The sequence below is a fragment of the Ciconia boyciana genome, chromosome 3 (assembly GCF_034638445.1).
Source record: "Ciconia boyciana chromosome 3, ASM3463844v1, whole genome shotgun sequence".
NCBI classification, from domain to species: domain Eukaryota; kingdom Metazoa; phylum Chordata; class Aves; order Ciconiiformes; family Ciconiidae; genus Ciconia; species Ciconia boyciana.
Genome location: NC_132936.1, coordinates 53311657 through 53330924, shown reverse-complemented (window position 1 = coordinate 53330924; position 19268 = coordinate 53311657). Strand labels below are relative to the sequence as shown.

Below are 19268 nucleotides of genomic sequence, written 5' to 3'. Positions count from 1 at the left end.
AGATAACAGCAGCGGGAGAGGCTCCAATTAATAAACTGAAAGCAAATGCAAATCTTATTAATCCTTAGTTGGAATCCAGTGCACAAGCCAGCATGTTGTTAGAAATAGGGTTAGTATCAGTAAAGCAGTACTTCAGGGCCCTAGGTATGTGACAGGGATGAATGCATGGGGCACTAGAGTGAAGATAGTCTCTATGAGCATGAGCAGAAAGGGGCAGATTTGGGAAAGAAGGTGAGTAAGGCAATCTAGGAGAAGTTGGACCCCTGTCCGAACCGTGGGACCACCCACCAGCACTCCACTGTCAGCAGATAGCTGGAAACTCGCTGGTAAGATGTGCACTTTGTACCTTCCTAATTGTTGTCCCAGACAGACGATGACAGCCCACTGCTTCTGGGTGGTAACTCTGCAGCCTCCAGGAGGAGGAGTGCAGGCAGCCAAACGACTCTCCCAACCCTCTAATAAGCTCATTAGCATATGTCTTTGCTAACGATACATATGGAACCAGACTACTCCCATATGACAGATCTCTGGGTTATTTTACCATTAAAAAACCCCTGGGAAAGCACATCCAAAAATAGATTAAAAGAACATGAGAAGTGGAAGGTCAAGCGTTCAACAGTTGGGTAGTGCCAGAACTGGGACAGTTTACATAACCTTGCTGTAGCCTCCCTGAGTGGATGCAGTAGTTAGTCACAGGATTGTGGATCTTTTTTTCCAGAGAATCCTGACTCATTTGGTGATGTAATGGCCAAAAGGATTAAAGAGAAAAATAGAAATATTGCTCTCCTCACATTCAGGAGGTGGCACTGTGCGGAAATCCAGCCCGACAATGGAAAGAGAATTATTAATTTTCTTCATGAGCTTCTGCAGTACAGCCTGCCCAGAATATCTTTAATTCTTTAGAAATAGTAATTAATCTTCACGCTGCACAAGTAAGAAGACATTGTTATCCCCATTTTATATGTTGGGGATGGAAGCACTAAAATCCAAGTTTTCCCTTAGTATTTCCCCAAAGATTTCCCTGGGTAATCTGAGGTATCCTTATGGGGTAAGTTATTTCTAAGCACCCGCTTACATTTTAGACCTGAAAACTGCTATGTTAATTCTGTTACACAGTGTGGCTTGGAGACAGTGACAGGCAAGAAACAGCTTACTTCTATTTTTTGGCATTTGGGGATAATTCTTTGGAAAGTGTATGCTTCTGGGAATCACAAAGCCCTATGTGGACCTATTTCTTGGAAGACGGGGTGTATGTCTGCAATTTATCAATGCATCTGCTACGGGGTTGTTCTCTATAAGTAAATGGAGACAGTGATATTTAAGCATAAACTTGGGCTTTTTGCTCCAGGTTTATTCCACCATAGGAAGCCAGCCTTCCCAGCATTCCTCTGATGCTCAGCAGAGGGCTAATGCTGACAGCAGAAGGAGGACAATGACGCATCTTTAAGTGTATTAACTGTTCTTCATTTCCTCAAAATTATGTAATGTAATAAACACACTGCCTCCTGTATCTTTGAAAAGATACTGTCCCCAAAAAAGATTTAATATATTCCTTGGCTGGATTATAGATGCACTGCTGTTCCCAGTGCCCTTCTCCCACAGGCTCCTCACTGTCATTTTAAAAATATTTTTACTGAAAGTCAATACATTTTACCAACTTTCATAGAGAGTTTAAAATGTTTATTTGACTAAGTAAAATAAGAGTAAGAATTTTTTTTTCTGACTTTAGTAGGATGCGACTTTTAATAAGTCTGGAAGTTATGAAAAGATGGATTTAATATTTTTATGTTATTTCTGGATTTCCTCAGGTAGCCCCATGTGTGGTTTTTTTCCCCATGTCCATGCGTAGCCACAGAGAGTGCAAACACATCCAGAGCTTATAAACACAGACGTTTAACTTCTAGAAAATGCCTGATCCCATTTGAAGATGTTATGCTTACAGTTTAGCACCTGCTTTGCTGGTTTGGGAAAACCTCTGTGAAGTGTCTGAGGAAACAGCTCTTCCAATTTGTGTTTTAGGGACATTCTAAGACAATAAGAAAAACAGGCTGGTATGAATGTAAACATTTGAGATTAGGTCCTCTACAGCAATAAGGAAGGCCTCTTCTGTTTATTCTTTAGAGACATAATTGTGATCGAGTTTCCTCTGTCTACCTGCTCCCACAAGTACCTATACATTACACAAAACACGAAGCGCTCTTTTCCTATCCCTGCCAATACCTTTCCTTCAGCTTCCGCATATTAGCATGGTTTGCGCTGACGAGGAGGATGAAGAGCTCAGCTCAAACCTTTCCCTTCTGCTTCCAGGCTGCTGTTCCCACCTCGAAGACGGTCTCCCCAGGGAGGCAGACCTGCCACCTCAGCATCCCCTGGCAGTAATCACCCGTGAGTCAGCAGGACCCATTTAGCACTCCCCAGCCGAAGCACCTCCTGAAAACACAGTGGGATGTTTTAGGCAAATACTGTCAGCCTCTTAAAATACTGTAGGCTAGTTCAGTTCCTTTTTTTTCCCACTACTCTGTAATTATTACTATAATATGCTATACATGACAGGCTATAGCTGGTAAAATACACACAGCCAAAACCAAAACAAACGGAAGCATTGCTGAGTTAGCAATGTAGAAAGGGAGGAAGCGTAAGAGAGGATATAAAGTGGTGAAGCCGATTAGGGACCTATTACTCTGTGATTAGTGTATTGGGTTGAGTGAAGAATTTGAACATGACATTTGGTTATCCTTCTGAAAGCCAGTCTCAGTCAAGAAGTTTGTGATTAAAAAAGACACTGTAAAACTCACCACTTTTGTGGATCTTTTAAAATACAAGTTTCTTAGGTTCTCACTTTTACAAATTATGGCTCAGAAGAATCCAGCAAGTAATGCTGATGGGTTTTTCTGAGAGGCAGCTTAGTTTTACCAACAGTGGTTTGAAACAACCAAGAAAACTGATGTCCTGCCCTGTTCTGACAAAGAGCTGCCTTTACATCTCCTTGCTATTTCAAACTTCAGCATGTTTTGCTTCTCAAAATATTACCTTTCAGTACAAACTGTGGCTATTATTTATTCAGCATACATTCATGATATCTGTCACTGATTTCTTGCCCGCTGAGAAGTCCAATGGGCACTCATGTGTCATTTTGTGACTGTTGCACTGCATTCCTAGATGCTAAATTATTAATACAAATAAATCCTAATCAGGCTCTGTAATTTTCATATTGCTCAACTGCAAAAATGGCATGGCTTTTTGCAACTCTATAGGAAGACAGGACCAGGGAATAGGAAGGAAAGGGGAAAATCTTGACACCACATCATTTAGCACATGTGGCTGTGTGCAGAATTAAGGTTTTGACAGTATTTTTCATGTTTTCCATGAAAACAGCTGATGGGGAAGCAGGATTTCAGTGGACATTATTTCAAGATTTTAATGAATAAATGTTTTAAGGTGAGGTTGGAGAAAGAAGGAGAAAGTAGTTTGGCATGAGGAGGAAGGCCACATAGATGAAGGTAGGAGAAAACAGCGTTATGGACTTAAGGCTAAGATCCTTAGAAAAGTCGAGGGAGTAAGAGGAGAATGTAAAGAGCTGCTCCTGTATTATGTAGCTAAATGTAATTATTTATTCTGTTTAGCTGGGAGGATGCCTGACAGATTTTCTGGGTGATTCCTGAAGGCAGATATCAATATGGTCAGACCATGGTGGTGAGGGCCAAAGAACAAGACTTGTACGAGGAGGAGCTGCTGTGGGCACGTGCAGGCTCGACTCACGCAGAGGCAACACTCCAGCACGTCTAACCTCTCCCGCGGGGGCCGTAGGAACTCACAGCAGCTCTGTTGGTCTTTATGATCCTAAAGAAATTACAGATGCCCTAAAGGGGAAACCCAAGGCTTCTTCCTATGTTTCCCATGCAACTACCAGCACTTGGTTTCTGACTCCACACCTTGCACCTCTTCAGCTGTACTAGCTCAGAGCGTCAGACTTTCTACGGCATGCTGCCAAGCCAGTTTATCTGCCCGGGTTTAGAGCAGCTCTGTGGCTGATGTGTGATATTGTTTTGGTCTGCTTTCATTGATTAGTTGGTTATTTTCCGGTTTGGCTCAAAAAAGAGTGGTGGGTTGTTTGTTTTTGTAATTTGTGCCATTCTGGTTTTAATTCACAGCAAGAGCATTCAAAGTTTTGGACAAGGATTCTTTAGTCCCAGTTTCTTGATTATAAAATTAAGTGCATTTCTTCCCTATAGCTTTTGCAGGAAGAACATCTGGCTCTTTGATTAATTTCCAAGATGCCTAAGATCCCCAAGAATATAAACCTCTGTTGACTGTGGGGAGCTAAGATTATGCATAAGCCCATAAAAAAGGCAAACTTTTTGCACCATTTGCAGTCCTGATAGTCTCCAAGCTGGAAGTCTGTAACTCTGTTCTCCCTCCAGACTGTGCTGGGCCAGCTGAGGGTGGTCTCTGGCCAGCAACTCTGTTCTGCCTGAGCTGGTGCCTGCCGCTGGCCCAGTGGCTGCAGCCTGAGCTCCTCAAAGTCCGTAGGATCAGGATCCCACCTGGGATCTAAAAATAAGCTACTTAGGAGCCTGAAAATTTTGTTTGTTTATACATCTATAATCAGGTTTTAAATGAGAAGTGACACCGAGTGACATTTTCTTTTGGAATTCCCATCCTCTCCAAATTCTTTACATGATTTAGTGGAACAAACTCTGTAGGGTCTTGAAATGTAATGATCAAGAGTCACCTACACACAACCTACATGGTCACCTAGACAGAGAAGTGAAACACTTTTTTGTTGTAAGCACATGGTTGTAGACATTCTGATAGGAAACAAGGTTACATTTGAACCTGTAAAACTGTAATTTCATCAGGAAATCAAATCATCAAGATGAAATGATTGTCTGGTTAAATACCGGCAGCCAAAAATGAAATCCGGGAAGGAGAAGAGAGAGAGAAATGTAAACCTTATTTATTGAAAACTTGTCTTATAGTTCTCTTTGCTATTTCAACATGTTTTGTTAAGTTTCTCTCCCTCTGCATCTGTATTTTACATCTCTCTCCTGTTCTTGTTGGAGCCTAAACTGCAATTTCTTCAGTGCTAAGGCAAAAGAGCTTTGCAAGCCTAGGACACAAGTGACAGCGAGGTGTGCCAATCTGTCAACATGGGAGCATCTGAGGTCACGGGCAGGGTTCTGTTGGAGAGGAGACCTGAAGCGTGCGGTGCTTTCAGTGGGCGTCGGAGGTGGACGCAAACACCCTGAGAAATGCCGGGAGGAGTTATGGTGTTGCTGAGGACCTGAAGGGAACAAAGTGTACAGAGACCTTTTCTGATCACCTGCCTGCGGAGCAAGGTGCACTGCGACCGGAGGACGCATCTTTGGGCACAGTGCAAGAGCGAAGCCCCAGCAAAGGTGCCCAGCTGTGCTGCGGGGACGGCAAGTACACCCCTGGAAGATGGCCATGGTGGGGCTGACACTCCTCCCAACACGGCTGGCTGAAATACTCTGCGATTAAACGCGAAAAATGGAATAAAACCATAACTCTGGAAAATCTCCGCGTATTTCATTACCACCGTTGCCTTATAACCTACTATTGCCAATTTCAAGAATTAGGGATAAAAAAATCATGATAATAAAACAAGACGTTAGCTTTTACAAAGAGGCGTAATCTGCTTAAGGTTGTTCTCCCATTCATCGGGGATGTTGAGACGTTCAGCTCACGCCTCCCGCCTCCCCGAGGCGCCCCGGCGGAATGCACGCAGCGGGGCCCGGGGCGCGGAGCTACCTGAGCCGCTCCGGCGGTGGCGGCTGCCGGCCGCGACCCCTGCCACGGGCCGGCCACCCCTCCTCTTCCTCCTTCTCCCTCCACTTCGCCCCCGCCTCCTCTTCCCGGCCAGCCCGGGGCTGCCTCCGGCAGGGCCCCGCCGGCCTCCCGCGGGCCGCCCCAAGCGGCTGCCGCTACCCGGGGGCGGCGGCCGGGCGCTGCCCTCCCCGCGGCCGCGGCGACCGGGCGCTGAGGGGCCGCCTCGCCCGCCCCGCCTCCCCCGCCGTCCGCCAATCAGAGCGGCGGCGGCTGCCGGCCGCGCCTCGCCATAGGCCGGCGGCGCTGCCAGTCTGGGGCCGCCCCCGCGGCGGGGCGCGGCGGGCGGGGGGAAGTGGCTGCCGGCTCCGTGCGGGCGGGCGAGCGGGGCCGGGCGGCGGCGGTGCTGCGGTTGCGCCATCTGTCAGGAGCCCCGGTGGGAGGGGAGCGCCGAGCCGCGCTCGCCCGGGCGGAGCGGAGCGGAGGCGAAGCAGCAGCAGCGCGGAGAGCCCGTGCGAGCTCGTCCCTGCCCAGCCTGCGGCTCCGCCGCCGCACGAAGCCTCCGCCTCCGCGCCCGGCCGGGGCTCGGCGCAGCGCGTCTGCCCGCGGGGAGAGGCAGCGGCGCCCCTCGCTGCGGGCGGGCGGGCGAGCGGGCGGGGACAGCCGGCGGAGGAGCGGAGCGAGGAGGATGTGAGTGCGGCGGCGCCGCCCCGGCCCCGCGCTGCGCTGAGCTGAGCCCAGCCGAGCTGCCTCAGGTAACGGAGGGGCCGGAGCCCGCCGCGCCGCTGCCGCCCGGGGGGAGCGGGAGCGAGGGCGGGGGGGATGGATGGATGCTGCGGCGTGTTTGTTTCCTTTGTGCGCCCGGGCGGTGATGGGGTGCGGGGGCTGCTGGGGAGGGGAGGCGGCCGCGCTGCTGCGGGTGTCCCCCACGCACCCCCACACGCGCACCCACCCCTCGCCGCCGCCTCCCCGGCCGGGAGCCGCCGGCCGCGGCCTGGGGCGCTGGGAGGGCCGGGGGCAGCGCCGGTAACCGGCTGTGCGGGGCCGGGGCGGGCGGGCGCTGCGCCCCCTGCGTGCCCGGGGGTCGCCCGTGTCCGTGTCCCCCCCCCTCCCCGCGGCAGCGAGCCAGGGAGAGGGGAGGGGGCGCAGCACAGGGCTGTATTTGTTGCCGCCGAACTGCGAAAAAGGGGAGGGGGGAAATAAATAAAAAGACCTTCTCTCCCTCTCAGATAAATCGTATAGGATTTGCGCGTCTGTGACAAAGGCCTCTTTCAGGGAAGAAAGAAGGGACGCACAAAATGCCCAAGGGTGGTAGGATGTGAAAAGAGGCTTGTTTCTTGTCTTTCCCCTAGAGCCTCTCTGTTCCTCCCCAGATGAGGCCGCTGATCTGGTGCCAGTTCCTTTCCAGCCACATTTTAGATTAGAGAGATACCAAACGCCACACCATGGGTGCCAGCGTTTTGCTGCGTCTGCAGAGCTACGGTGTACGTGTCGCCCGACCTCCTTAATAACCCTCAGTTTGGGTTCTGCTTCCTCGGGAACTCGCCTTATTTCTGCTCCGTGTGGATTTGGCATGTGCGTGAGTGCTAGGAGAGGGCCGGGGAGGGAAGGGGGTCACTTTGTGAAAACAGGACCGTGACATCTTCGTCTGTTCAGTGGTGACAGGGAGGGCAGGGCTGAGTCGGTCTGTGCTGGAGGAGAAGGTTTAGGCTGAGTGGAAAGCAACCCTCTGCAGTTGTTCATCAATCATTCTGATACGCTCTGATTCTTAAAATGCTAAATAACAAGTGGGAACGGACCGGGCTTTTGAAATGCATGCACAGTACTGGGAACGCCTTTGAGACCTTGTCATTTTCCTCCTTGCATACAACCTCCTTAACTCCCACATCCTTCCTTCCACCATCCCTGCAGCTGTAACACTTTCCAGTATCTCCTCCCCACACACCCATCTTTTTTTTTTTTCCTTGATATCTTTTTAACTAGCGTTCTGTGGCCGAAGCTTAGAACAATTGCAGGTGAAGATCTGTTTGTTTATGTGCTGGTGGAGGAAGTGTTTTCGTTAGGGTTGACTCCTCTGATCTCCTATGAGGAGGAACAGTAAGCTAAAGGGACACTGTCAACTTGAAATCCGGAGAATGTGCATGATGAATGGAGAGCTGTGTCCAATATTACACCCACCGTTGAGCTCCCTGCTGGAGATCTGTGGTTTTTATAAGCCTGTCTTCTGACTGTGTGGGTTTGTCATGCAGTGAAGGAGTAAAAACACACTTCAAACAAAGTTCTGTTAAGTGAACAAAGGAGGCCAGAAGAAAAACACCAGCGTGGGAAGGGCAGGGAAGGCAGCATCTCCAACTTCTCAGTTTCATCCATTGCAGCCACTGCTTGACCCAGTGGGAAACTGGAGGGAAGAGAAGTTCAAATTGAATGTTTACTTAGTATCCGTAACATGGAAGGGTTGTTACGTTCCCCCCAGTGATACAGGAGTTTTCAGCACCTTGATGTGTATGCTCAGAAAACTGGTAGCACTTGATGGGGGTCAGTAGATCTGTGACTTTTCACGATTTTTAAACAACAGTTTTAAGAAGGGAATCTTGGAAAAACCAATGGGTTCCTTCTTGAGGCTTTTTTTACCCCACAAAGCTGTGATTTTGATGAAAAAGAGAAAGGAAGATTACCTAATTAATGCCTTCAACATTTGTATTTTGTTGGTAGTAGGCTGCAGATTTCTCTTAGTTTGTTGAAATGTTCAGATGTTTCTTAGAGGGTGCCTGTAAGCCTGTTTCTTCTCCACCTCTAACAAATTACTGCCTCATCTGCATGGCTCATCTTTGGCAAAAATAAGGATTTCCAATATGAGGTTGACTAATGGTTGGCCACTGGCTGTGGTGTTTTGTGGTTTATGCTTCAGGCATGTTGTTTCAGAAATTCTGTGTTGCCTGCTGGTGGAAGATGTAGTGGCATGAAATACCAGTTAAGTGTAAAACCATGAACAGGCTTCTCTAGAAATTGTTTTGAGGTTGACTAAATATGTGTCTCCAGTGAAGGTTAAACAACTCTGCCGTATTGGGCATGGCAGTCGATGTAAGGCAGAAGTGATGAAGGTGGTGCAGAGAAATTGCTTATTAATAATTTTCATTTTAAGTATCTTTAAAAGTTAGGGCCCATTGACAAATTTATGTATCATTTGAGTAAGATAAAGCATTGCTGATGAACTAGATATTTTTGAGATACGGTACTAGATTTCACAATAACTTTATATGAAATGCCTGAATAGTGTCGTCTGAAATGCATGGGTGGAGTCTGACACGGAGAGGACCTCTGTGGCCACTGGCCCTATGACTTAGTATATTTGGTTTAACACGGCTCATCTGGACATGGTATGGTCTGAACTGGATTTACGGTGTAATAAGATTGTGGCTGGATGAATGAAAACTGTCCGGTGCCTTTGCGATGATTTAACACTGTAATATGATACATCTACAATATCATATATTTAATTGTGTTAAAGAAGGCTGAGAGCTGTTGGCCACCCCATGCCCCATTACTTTTATTTAACCAGCATCTTCACTTTGCTGTCTTGCTGCATTATAGTGCTTTTACTTCAGGGAGAGAAAGAGTTGCACGCATGTGTTTTCCCTTCCTCCTCCTCTCTGGGGTACGCATTAATATTTGATTCAAACTTGTTTTGTAAAGTTCTGCTTAAGTCAGGTTGGGCACTACTTTGAATGTATAATAGTGGCGTTCATTTGTGTCACAGACAGTGCTTTGTAATTTGCTTTATGGGCAGGTCTGCTGCTGGCAGTGTGTATTGTCAAAGTGACCTTCCTTCGAGAGGGAGAAAACCAGTAACTCCTGGCCCTTTCCCACCCCTGCAGCTCCCGCAGAAGTGTTTTCGCAAGTGATTTTGACCCATTACTCCAAAAACAGGACTCACAAATCTAATTCACCCAACCAGTCTCATTGAAATCTAGAAATTAAGGGCTCCTTTGGTGACAAAAGGCCTACAGATCTGTATTGTGCAAGTCAGCGATTTGCTTAAGGCGAAACCCACAAAAGGGTTTGCTTGCTTCAGCGTGGAGCGTCCTGAGGCCTCGCTGCCAGGGCGGTTGCGACCCCTGTGGATCTCGCACCCCTGAGCGAGGGATGTAGCTGCTTGCTGCGCTGTGCTGAACACATCGTGCACCTCAGAGCTGCACTCCCAGCTGCCGGTGTGCCAGGGGAAATGCTGCCTGGGCCACCCAATACAAAGTGCCTCAGAAAGAGGTGAAACTCCAGTGGTGCATCTGCCTGCCTGCTCGGTGTCTCATTGGCACCACAGTGGCTTGCTCTTGCCGTTTAAAAACCCCAAGCTGCTCTTGATGAGATAGTAATAATTTAAAACAAACAGACAAAAAGCCCCCCAACTTACATTTAGTATTTCAATAGGTGACAAATGCGCAGGTGTAGAAGAACTGGGATTTTTAGCATTTGCATCCTCTCACAGGTTTTGCCCTTAGTGCCTGACTTGCTTCTAGACTGAGAAATGACAGGTCCGGATGAAAGGTGAAAGGTTTAAGTTGTTTTGGTACACCCAAGAAGCGTACCCACGCTCCTTAAGGAGCATGTGGGCCTCGTTAGCACCGTGCTGTAGGGCAGTCTCACTTCTTAACGTGCTGAAGCACTGGTTTGGTTTCAGGCAGGTAAGCCACCTCTCTGTTTGAGAGTGGTCAAGTTAAACCTGTCTGCGGGAGATGTCCTTGAGCCCTGAAACTAGAAACAGGCTGGACCTTCTGGGAATTTGCAGCCAGGGAGAAGCGCCCTGTTGTTCTCCTTACCACTGGCCGCAGGAAAACAATGACATTTTGTAAAGGATTTTCAGAACTTTCCTTCACTTGGAACGGGAACAAAACTGAACAATATCAGCACTTCTGCTGGGGGAAGTGAAAAATAAAATTACTTCAAGTCAATGAAAACATGTTGCCTCATCTTGCTTCTGACTGTTTTGAATGGTAACTTGCTATGAAAGCAAGGATTTAAACTCAAAATATTGGCACCTGTTTGGAACAAAATAGAACCTTTGACATCTTGACTTTTTACTGAAGTATAAAATCAACCACAGTTTTACAGAGCTTTTAGGTATGGACCTAGAACTAAATTTTCTTACAGAAAATGACTGTCGGATTTTTCCTGACCAGCTCTGCTCCTTGTATACCGTGAATTTAAATGAACGTTTTCCATCTGAAAAAGCCATGAAAAACCTAGCCTGGCAATATCAACTGATTTGAATTAGATGGCCTGAGTAAAATAATTTTTTCAACAGGGGAGAGGAGAGCAAATGAATTTTAAACTTGCTGTTCTTCCCAAAATGCAGCTCCTTTTTTGTATCAAAGGCTTGAATGGATCTACTGGTGGTGTTTGTGACAGGGTGATATGGGGAGAGGTTACCCCACATTTTCCAGCTCAGCTTCTGATTCGGGGAGGTCTTGCACCTCTGAAAGTTGCTTGTTCCACGCTATAATTTTCTAGAGTATCTGTGAGTAATAAGTCCTACTTGATTAAGCCAGTAACCTAAATTCTTAGGGGAAGTTAGTTGATGTTCTTCACACTGAGACATGGTTTAATATGATGAACTATACAAGGCAGCTGCAATGTGAGAATGTTATGATGGGAACAGAGAAGGTCACCCCTCCACGCTTATTTATTTTATTTTATTTTGGTGGGGTTTTTAGGAGGCAGCAATCACTGGATGCCTTTTCTAGCCTAGGGAAATTCTTTGTCCCATCCTGCTTTAGGTACCTTGTGGCTACAACCAGAAAGGAGGGATGTTGAGAAGTGGCTGTCGAGTGATGTGCTCAGTGCTTTGAAGTACGAAGCAGCCCAGCAAGAGCTCCTCAAAGGAGCCAGAGCTACTCTGAATAGTATTGGATCCTGTGCTGTGAGAGCAGTTACTGGGCTGTCCCCAAAACGCATGACCCCGTTGCACTATTAGCAGCCAGCACTGAACGAAGGCTCTACCTTGCATAGTACGCTTTGCTTCACAGCTCTTGGGGTGGCCCAGGGAGGAGCTTCCTCATGTCCTTGATGCTGCCTTGCGACATCTCTGGGAGCTCTAAAAGACAGATAAACATCTAAAGCCTTGGCTGTGTAAGGGCTGTAACAGTTTATTTTAACCTGAAATTTGCCTGACACGTTATGTTTCAGGCAAAACGTACCATCAGTACTGAAGCTTCCAGAAACGTTTGAAAAATATTGTTTTATTCACCAAAGCTATGTCACTTGCAGTGCTGAATATGGAAAATGTTTTGAAGCTGAAAGTGATGGTAATGGCACCAGCACAACATATGAAGAAACGGAGAAGTACCTGGGGTGGAGGGACGTTGAGCAGTTCAAAGGAAGAGCTGGCTGAAGCAGGCGAGAGGAAACTGCTCTTGTGTGTGTGTGTGAGGACATTTGCTTTAAGAGAAAAGAAGTGTTTGGCACCACTTAAACTTGCAAATAACTCTTGTTTTAGCAATTTTTGGAGGAGGAAGGAGGAAACCTCAAATGATTGGCTTGACTTGGATGAAATATCTTCTGTTGAAATTCCTTTTCCTCTTGGCTCCAGTTTTCCCATGTTAACAGATTTGACCAAAATAGTTCTGGAGCCTTTTTGGTATAGTCCAAGATGAAAATATTATTGCCAGCTAGTTTTTATCTTGTCAGGCCTCAGTTTGCTATATGAAGCTATACAGAGAAGTTAAACAGGATATGAGAATGAAGATTAGTGTTAAATACCCATTCGAGGTTTTGTGGTGTTTTTTTTTTTTTTTAAGCAAAACTTTTCTGTTCCATGAGAGTTCTCTAATGACCATATCTGGTGGTTCCTAGCATCCTTTTTCTTTACAATTTCTATTATTTTACTTCTGGGTTTTTTAAACAAATAAACTTTAACATTCATTTGGAGGCTTTTTATTGTATTAATAAAGACCTTCCAACCTCCCTTGTTTTAGAACAACCTGTGTGTGAAAGAGCACTTTGCATAACGTTGATCTTTGACTTGCAGCTGTACCACTTACAAAAGAGGCAGTTCTGAAGGTTTTCCTGGCATGACTTTGGAATATCATGCAGTTTCTATCTTGGCTCCTGATATCGGTGTGCAGATAATTGTTGATTTTTTTTTTTTTTTTTTCCCCACGAATGTTGTTTTTTTCCCTTTTGTGCCTGACCTTTAAACTGCAAAATTGCCCTGGGGATTATAATTGAAGTTGATGATCTTGCCCAAAATAATTGGGAAGACTTGTTGCTGGTTAGTTCAGAAGTTCTCCAAGCCAGAAGCCGTGACAGCGTGCTGCGTCGCAGCATCGTGCTGGGAGATGAAAGTGCTGGGCATGTATTTGGAGCTGAGATTAGCAGCGATGTTGGTGAATGACCTTGTGTCAGCTCTGGGCAGTCGGTGAGGTGTGCAGTAATAGCACTCGCGGACTTTTTCTCTCTTTTTAGCCCGTACGAACTTTGCGACTATGTTAATGAGGGCTGTAGCCGTCTCTGTATCGGCCAACATCCTGCGACTCTGGGGGCTGTGTTAACTGTCCAAAAAAAATACAGCAGAAGCTTGTCTGTTACTTTCTAACTTCTGAACTTGTATTGCTTCTCCACAGAAGTACTTTTCCTTCTTCTGGGATAACTTAATCCCATACCTGGTCATTTCTTAGGACGTAGCATAAGACCAGCTGATACCCCTGTTTGGAAGATGGTGATGGTTGCATCCTAAGCCAGCTGCTTTTACCCTGGGGGGAGGAGAGCAGGTGTAGGAGAAAGCAGCTCTCAGGCCGTTAAAAGAAAGAATATTTGTTTGTTCCTGGGACTAGGTTTTTCTTTGTGGGCAGCCTCTCACTAGGAAGCAATGATATTTTTTTTTTTTTCCAGGGAAAAAAAAAAAGGCATCTCTAAGACTCGGAATGAAAACCTCTATTGTCTGACTAGGCAATTAGACTATTTCTTGTCTTAAACTATATGTAAATGCTCAGTGTTTATTTTTGGTGGTGAGGCTAATGGTGGAGGGGTTTTTTTATGGTGAGGTTCATGACTTCTTGCATGTTTTTGGACCCCTCTGTGGACACATCCTCTTGCATGCTGTCACTGTATGCTAATAAGGTCTGAAAACTGACAGGTCTGAATAATAAGATTTCGGAGGGGGAGCCCACATCCAGTAAGATTTTTGTCTGAAGACCAGCAAAAATGCCAGTTCTGTTGCCTATCTGCCTTCCTGGGAAGTAATTGAAAACTCCTAAATTTCCTTGTGGGATTTGGCTGTGAGATAGCCAATAGATTATGAAATTTCTGGTTGTTATCACTCCAGGCAGCATTTGAATTAGTGATTTCAGCAAACACATTCTAGGTACCATTTCCAAATTCATTGATAATGTTTTGCTGGTTTCACTCTTCAGAAAGAAATAAAACTATTCAAAGCTAATCCTTTGAATAGCACAGTATCTGAGATCATTCATAATATTCATTTAAAGCCTTTAGCCAAATATGCAGGCCTTTTGTTCCAAATATTAAGTTCTCCAGGTGTCTTTGAACGGTCAGCGATCTTATATTTGTAAGACCTCATACTCCAGACCGGTGAGGAGGAATAGCAACTGGATTTTTATTTTATTTTTTAATCTCTTTTCTATTTTATTCAGAAAGACTGAGGCAAACTGCCTTTAAAAGAAAGAAAAAAATCAAAGACATGTTTAATGCAACCCATTTTATTAGCTGTAATCACTGTTGAAAAACTTTGTAAGCCCATCAGCCTACAATTGGCATAAGGTCAGTGTAAAGAAGCTGGCAAGCTGAAGAGCCAGATTTAACTCTCAGTGTAACAGGCTGTATGCTCTCAAAAAACCACACATAGTGTTGGCTTCAATTTCTTTTGACCACCTCTCTAAGAGTTTCCCTTTTGTAGGAAATGTAATGAACCCAAAAGCTTGGCTGAGAAGAGAGCTGCTAAACGATGTGACCTTGTGGAAGAAACATCCCTTACATCTGAAGGTCAAAAATGACCTTGTGTACGTTGGGGGAGGTAGAAGACGGGCATTGACTGTCTTTCCTGCTTAGGGCAGCATTACTGACATGCTTAAAAACTGCAGAACTCCTTGTCCTAATGTTCAAGTGGGGCTGCCAAAAAGGAACAAATAAGGCTGCGGACAAAGTGCACAGGGAACTGTGTCCCTCTTCCTCCTCCTCAGTCATCGCAGGCAGGACGGGGAGAGTATCGGTTTGCACTACTCAATGACTTGACTTTCAGAACAGTTTACTGCCAGTCCTGTAAAAGGTTAAAAAACTTCTTTCATTTATAGACTTTTTTTAAATTGTGGCCTTCCTCCGGCATCAGTGTGATTCAGTGAATTCTTTAAGGGTGAGGTGACCTGGTCTCTGCTCTTGCTACATCTTCAGTAAGTCTTAATTTGAACTGTTGTAAGGTTACGTTGTTTGGGGTTTTTTTGTTTCCTCTCCATGCAAAAGAGTTAGTTCTGCTTTATGAAGCTGACTGTATAGCTGTAGGTGTTAAACAACTCAGCCAAGCTTTGCTTTTGCAGTCAACTCCTCCACGATTTGCCACGTTAAGTTTGTGTCTCACAAAAGATAGTGGTCATCCTTTTAGAGCTAATGTGGCACAGCAGGACTGTGCTGAGAATAATCTGGACCTGAATGTGGATGGTGGGTCAAAAAAGCATTGCTTTGGTTTTACTTCCTTGGGTAGAGCAGGCCTCAGATTCGGGATACGTCTGCATGGCCCGATGTCAAGGTGGACAGAAGATCTTGTGTATGAGAGTCAGGATAAGCCCCAGCAGCCCAGGAGGAGCATTGTGCTAATGTGCCTGCACTGCTTCCAGGACCACCATGATGCATTCGTAGTTGTTGTGAGTGTATCTGTGCAGCGATGTGTGGTGCTGTAGAGGCGGTACTTTACTTTTTGACACAAAGAAGAAGAGACATGAGAGCGATGACCTGAAAAAGTGGATTAACTAGATGAGTGTTCATTTTTCACAGCACCAAAGACTACTCAAACTAGCTTTTTAAAAAACTGCTACTAAACTTAAAAGAAATCCTTTTTTTTTTTTTTGTACACATTATTTGCCCTGCTGAAGAAGAGTAATTATGTTCCTCAGGAGCTCCATCTATAACAGCTGCCCACAAGCTTTAAAATGGCATGATACTGCAATTGTATTCAGTGTTTATTTTCAATCTTCTTTTTTCAAAGGAGGATGCAATCGCCATTCAAATTATGTCACCGTGAGAGTGGGAGAGTACTTCTTGATGAGTGAGATCTTTTCAAAGTAAACTGGTTTAGAAGGCTTGCTGTCTCAAATTTGATTTTGAAGTGTTAATACATTTCTGTGGATTTCTTAGTGCTGCTGGACCATTGCTAACACTCTCTTCCAAAAGTGCAATATCGCAGATCTTAAGAGAGTGCAGGTATGAACAGCTCTGCACGGGAGATAAGATCTGTGTTTGCCAATAATGTAGTCACCCCAAACTGCGATAATGAGAATTTCTTCCATAATCAGCAATATGTTGCCACTGTGAGGTATAATTTCTGAGAAAATATCTTGAAAATGGCAGTCAAACTGCATAATGTAGATTTACTTTATGATTCTTGGTACGGGAACTTGCTAAACCTGTGTATATCATGACAAGTAGGTAGCTTTGGACTCTTTCACATCATGCTTTAAACCTGGAGGAAAAAAACAAACTAGTTTTGTTTGAAGGAATGATGACCTACAATTTTGGTGGGTTTTTTTTCTTCCCCCAATCATATTGTGAAAATTTATTTTCTGTAGCTGAGCTCTCTCTAGAGTTAACGGACTTATCTTCTAAAAGTACTTTTTAATTGTTCTTCTATTAAACTACTTTTTAATAGTCCTTCTAACTTCTCTGAGATGAGCTCTTCTTCCTTTTAAAATTTAAACAGAAGAATCTAGGTTCGAAGGGACCTCTGGAAATCATCTCCCTGCACAGAATAGGGCTAACCTCAAAGCTGGGTCTAACTTCAAAGCCGGGGCCTCGTCCAGTCAGGTTTTGAGTATCTCCCAGGACGGATTGAACGAACCCAGCTCTCTCGATCTGTCCTTTATACATCAAGTGCTGCAGCATCTTGGTGGCCATCGACTGGACTCACTCCAGTATGTCAATCTTTCTTTTCCCATGACTTCCAAAACCAGACTGAGTACTCCAGATGTGGTCTCACAAATACTGCATAGAGAGGAATAATTACTTCCCTCCACCTGCCAGCTAATTAAATTGCTTATTTGGTGCCAGATCTTCAGTTGCTGTCAGTTGTCTTCACTTCCCTCAAGCTAGTGTGAGGGGTGGTGGAAACTCTCCCTTGCAGGGGAGTACTTGTAGGCTTCTCTGTCACCTCAAAAAGAGCTGCAAGAGAGATGGCCCTTTGCTTCAATTACATGAAGCAGATGACCAAACCAGTGTTTACATACGCAAAACTGCAAAGTTTTCCATTTCCCTGTAGTCATCTTTTGCACCAGACTCTCATGCTGCATACAGCAATATAACCTGAAGCAAAAAGATTGTATCACAGTGATTATTTTGGTAAAACAGTGAAGAAAATGCATAGTAAACAGCATATGCAAAGAGATGCGTTGTGTGCTTTCTGTTTGTTTTCCTGGCAGTACTTTAGCTATTAGCTGTTACCCACTTTAAAGTTAATGTTTGGTAGCAAATATGAGGATTGAAATAACCGGCATGCCACCCAGATGAGCCTCACGGGAGCTGTGGGACAGTAACATGTGCTTAAGATTTTATACCCAGAAGGTTTTTCTTCTCCACTAGATTTCTGAGACTTTGTTATTGCAAGTTGCGCTATTATAGGTGACTGAAGTACATGTGGCTAGCTAAAGCCTGTGCTTTTTAAAGGTTTAATCTTCCTACACTATTTGATTTTTATTTTTTAATATTTTTTCCAAACACACACAAACTGAAAATTTTATGATTAATATTTTAAGTACTTAAATTAATATTTGCCTGAAAAACCCCCAGAACAATTGGAATACAAGAGAAACCCACAACCACCACTAAACCTGTGCACATGGGACTTGTCCTGCAGTTGCTGCTGCTTCAGGGTGTGTGTGGCTCATGTCACCTAGCTCAGACATCCTCACGCCCCAGTGTGGGAGAGCAGCTGAAGGCGTAGATCTTCTACATGCATGTGCCTGCTTTAATGTGTAAGATACTAGTATTTAGCTTGGGAAATTCTGACTCCTAAAAAGCTGTGGCAAGGTAAGTGTCTGGGGTGTTGAGTGGATACTGTCTGCTGCTTGGCCGACTGGTGGCAAGGGAGGTGGCTGGGCTGAGCAGTTGCTGTGTCTCGAGGACCTCCTGGGTATCTTGGTACAATCAAAGAAGAAAGAAGCCTTAAAAGCCCAGTGGGTATAAAAGGAAGCATTGGTAGAGAGGTTTGAGCTGGGAAGGTGGACAAGGGAGCAGCATTGTCAGGCTTTTTTTGGGTTTTTTTGGGGTTTTTTGGTGTTCCCCCCCCCCCTCCAGTATTTGTCCCCACCAGGGAACTTCTTCAAGGTCTCCCTTCCTACTCTGGCTGTTGCCACCACTGTTTTCCTCCTGTGATTTTTCCTTGGGTATTTGTTCTAGCTCTGTGGCACTGGCTGTGGCTGCCAGAGGCTCTTTTAGAGGTCCCTCTTTCACCTGTTTTGTTCCCATAACCCTGCTTACAGCAATCCTGTCTTCATGCTTGCTTACTTCAGTCTTCTCCGTTGCTCACCTTCCTTGCCTTGCCCGCAAATCCTCTCATCTCCCAACACAAACGAGCTGTTTATCCTGGAGCTAATGAGTGTTCACAATGCTCTGATCATAATGCCGCAGAACTGCTTATATTCACGGCGATTAAAAAATAAAAAGATGGATTATTTTTTGCCCTGCCCCAGAGAATTAGTTGTATATTTTCACTCCGTACAGTTGTCACTATAGGTTGAGTTAATTGGGACTCAGAGGTGAGTAAGAAGCCTCTCCTGGTCTGGAAATGAACCTTGGGTTACATGGCTCATTCAGGTTACCCAGGCATCATTGCATAGCAGAAGGACAGTGTGCAAGAGCTATACCAAAGCGGAGGCTTACTACTAAACTGAGTGGAGAAATGTGGAGTTTTGCCTGTTGACAGTAATAAATGCACCCCTTGGGGGCACAGACCTTCCCTGGGTACTATTGGCAGTGCTGAGAATGGCTCTCACCATGGCCGCTCAGGTGAGGCTGACCATCTTGGGAGAGTGCGTGCTTTTATTTATTTGCTTTCACTTTACTCAGAAACTGGGGTTGCTTGGTGCCGTATATAAGCTCTCGTGGGGGAGATGGTGAGAGTTTAAAGCATTTTGAATTTTTGTTCCAGTTTTGATTTAAGTCGTGTGAAAAGCTCACCAGCTTTCTGGTGTTTGGTGGCAGCTTGAGTAAAATAGTTTCAGTGGGAAGATGAGGGGGATTTATATCAGCTCATACTTAATTTTTGTTTA

The 19268-nt window shown here is 45.3% G+C and overlaps 1 protein-coding gene across 8 annotated transcripts in view; it reads left to right on the top strand.

The window, feature by feature from the left end:
- Window positions 1-6141: 6141 nt before the first annotated feature.
- FYN (FYN proto-oncogene, Src family tyrosine kinase) overlaps window positions 6142-19268 on the top strand; it is a 150194-nt gene continuing 137067 nt past the window's right edge. For 5 of the 8 annotated variants that reach the window (XM_072855701.1, XM_072855698.1, XM_072855697.1 and 2 more), the window contains exon 1: window positions 6142-6542. The gene's annotated coding sequence lies outside the window, so the exon portion shown is untranslated. The remainder of the gene's footprint in view (window positions 6543-19268) is intronic. The other 3 variants (XM_072855704.1, XM_072855703.1, XM_072855702.1) reach the window with 2 other exon arrangements.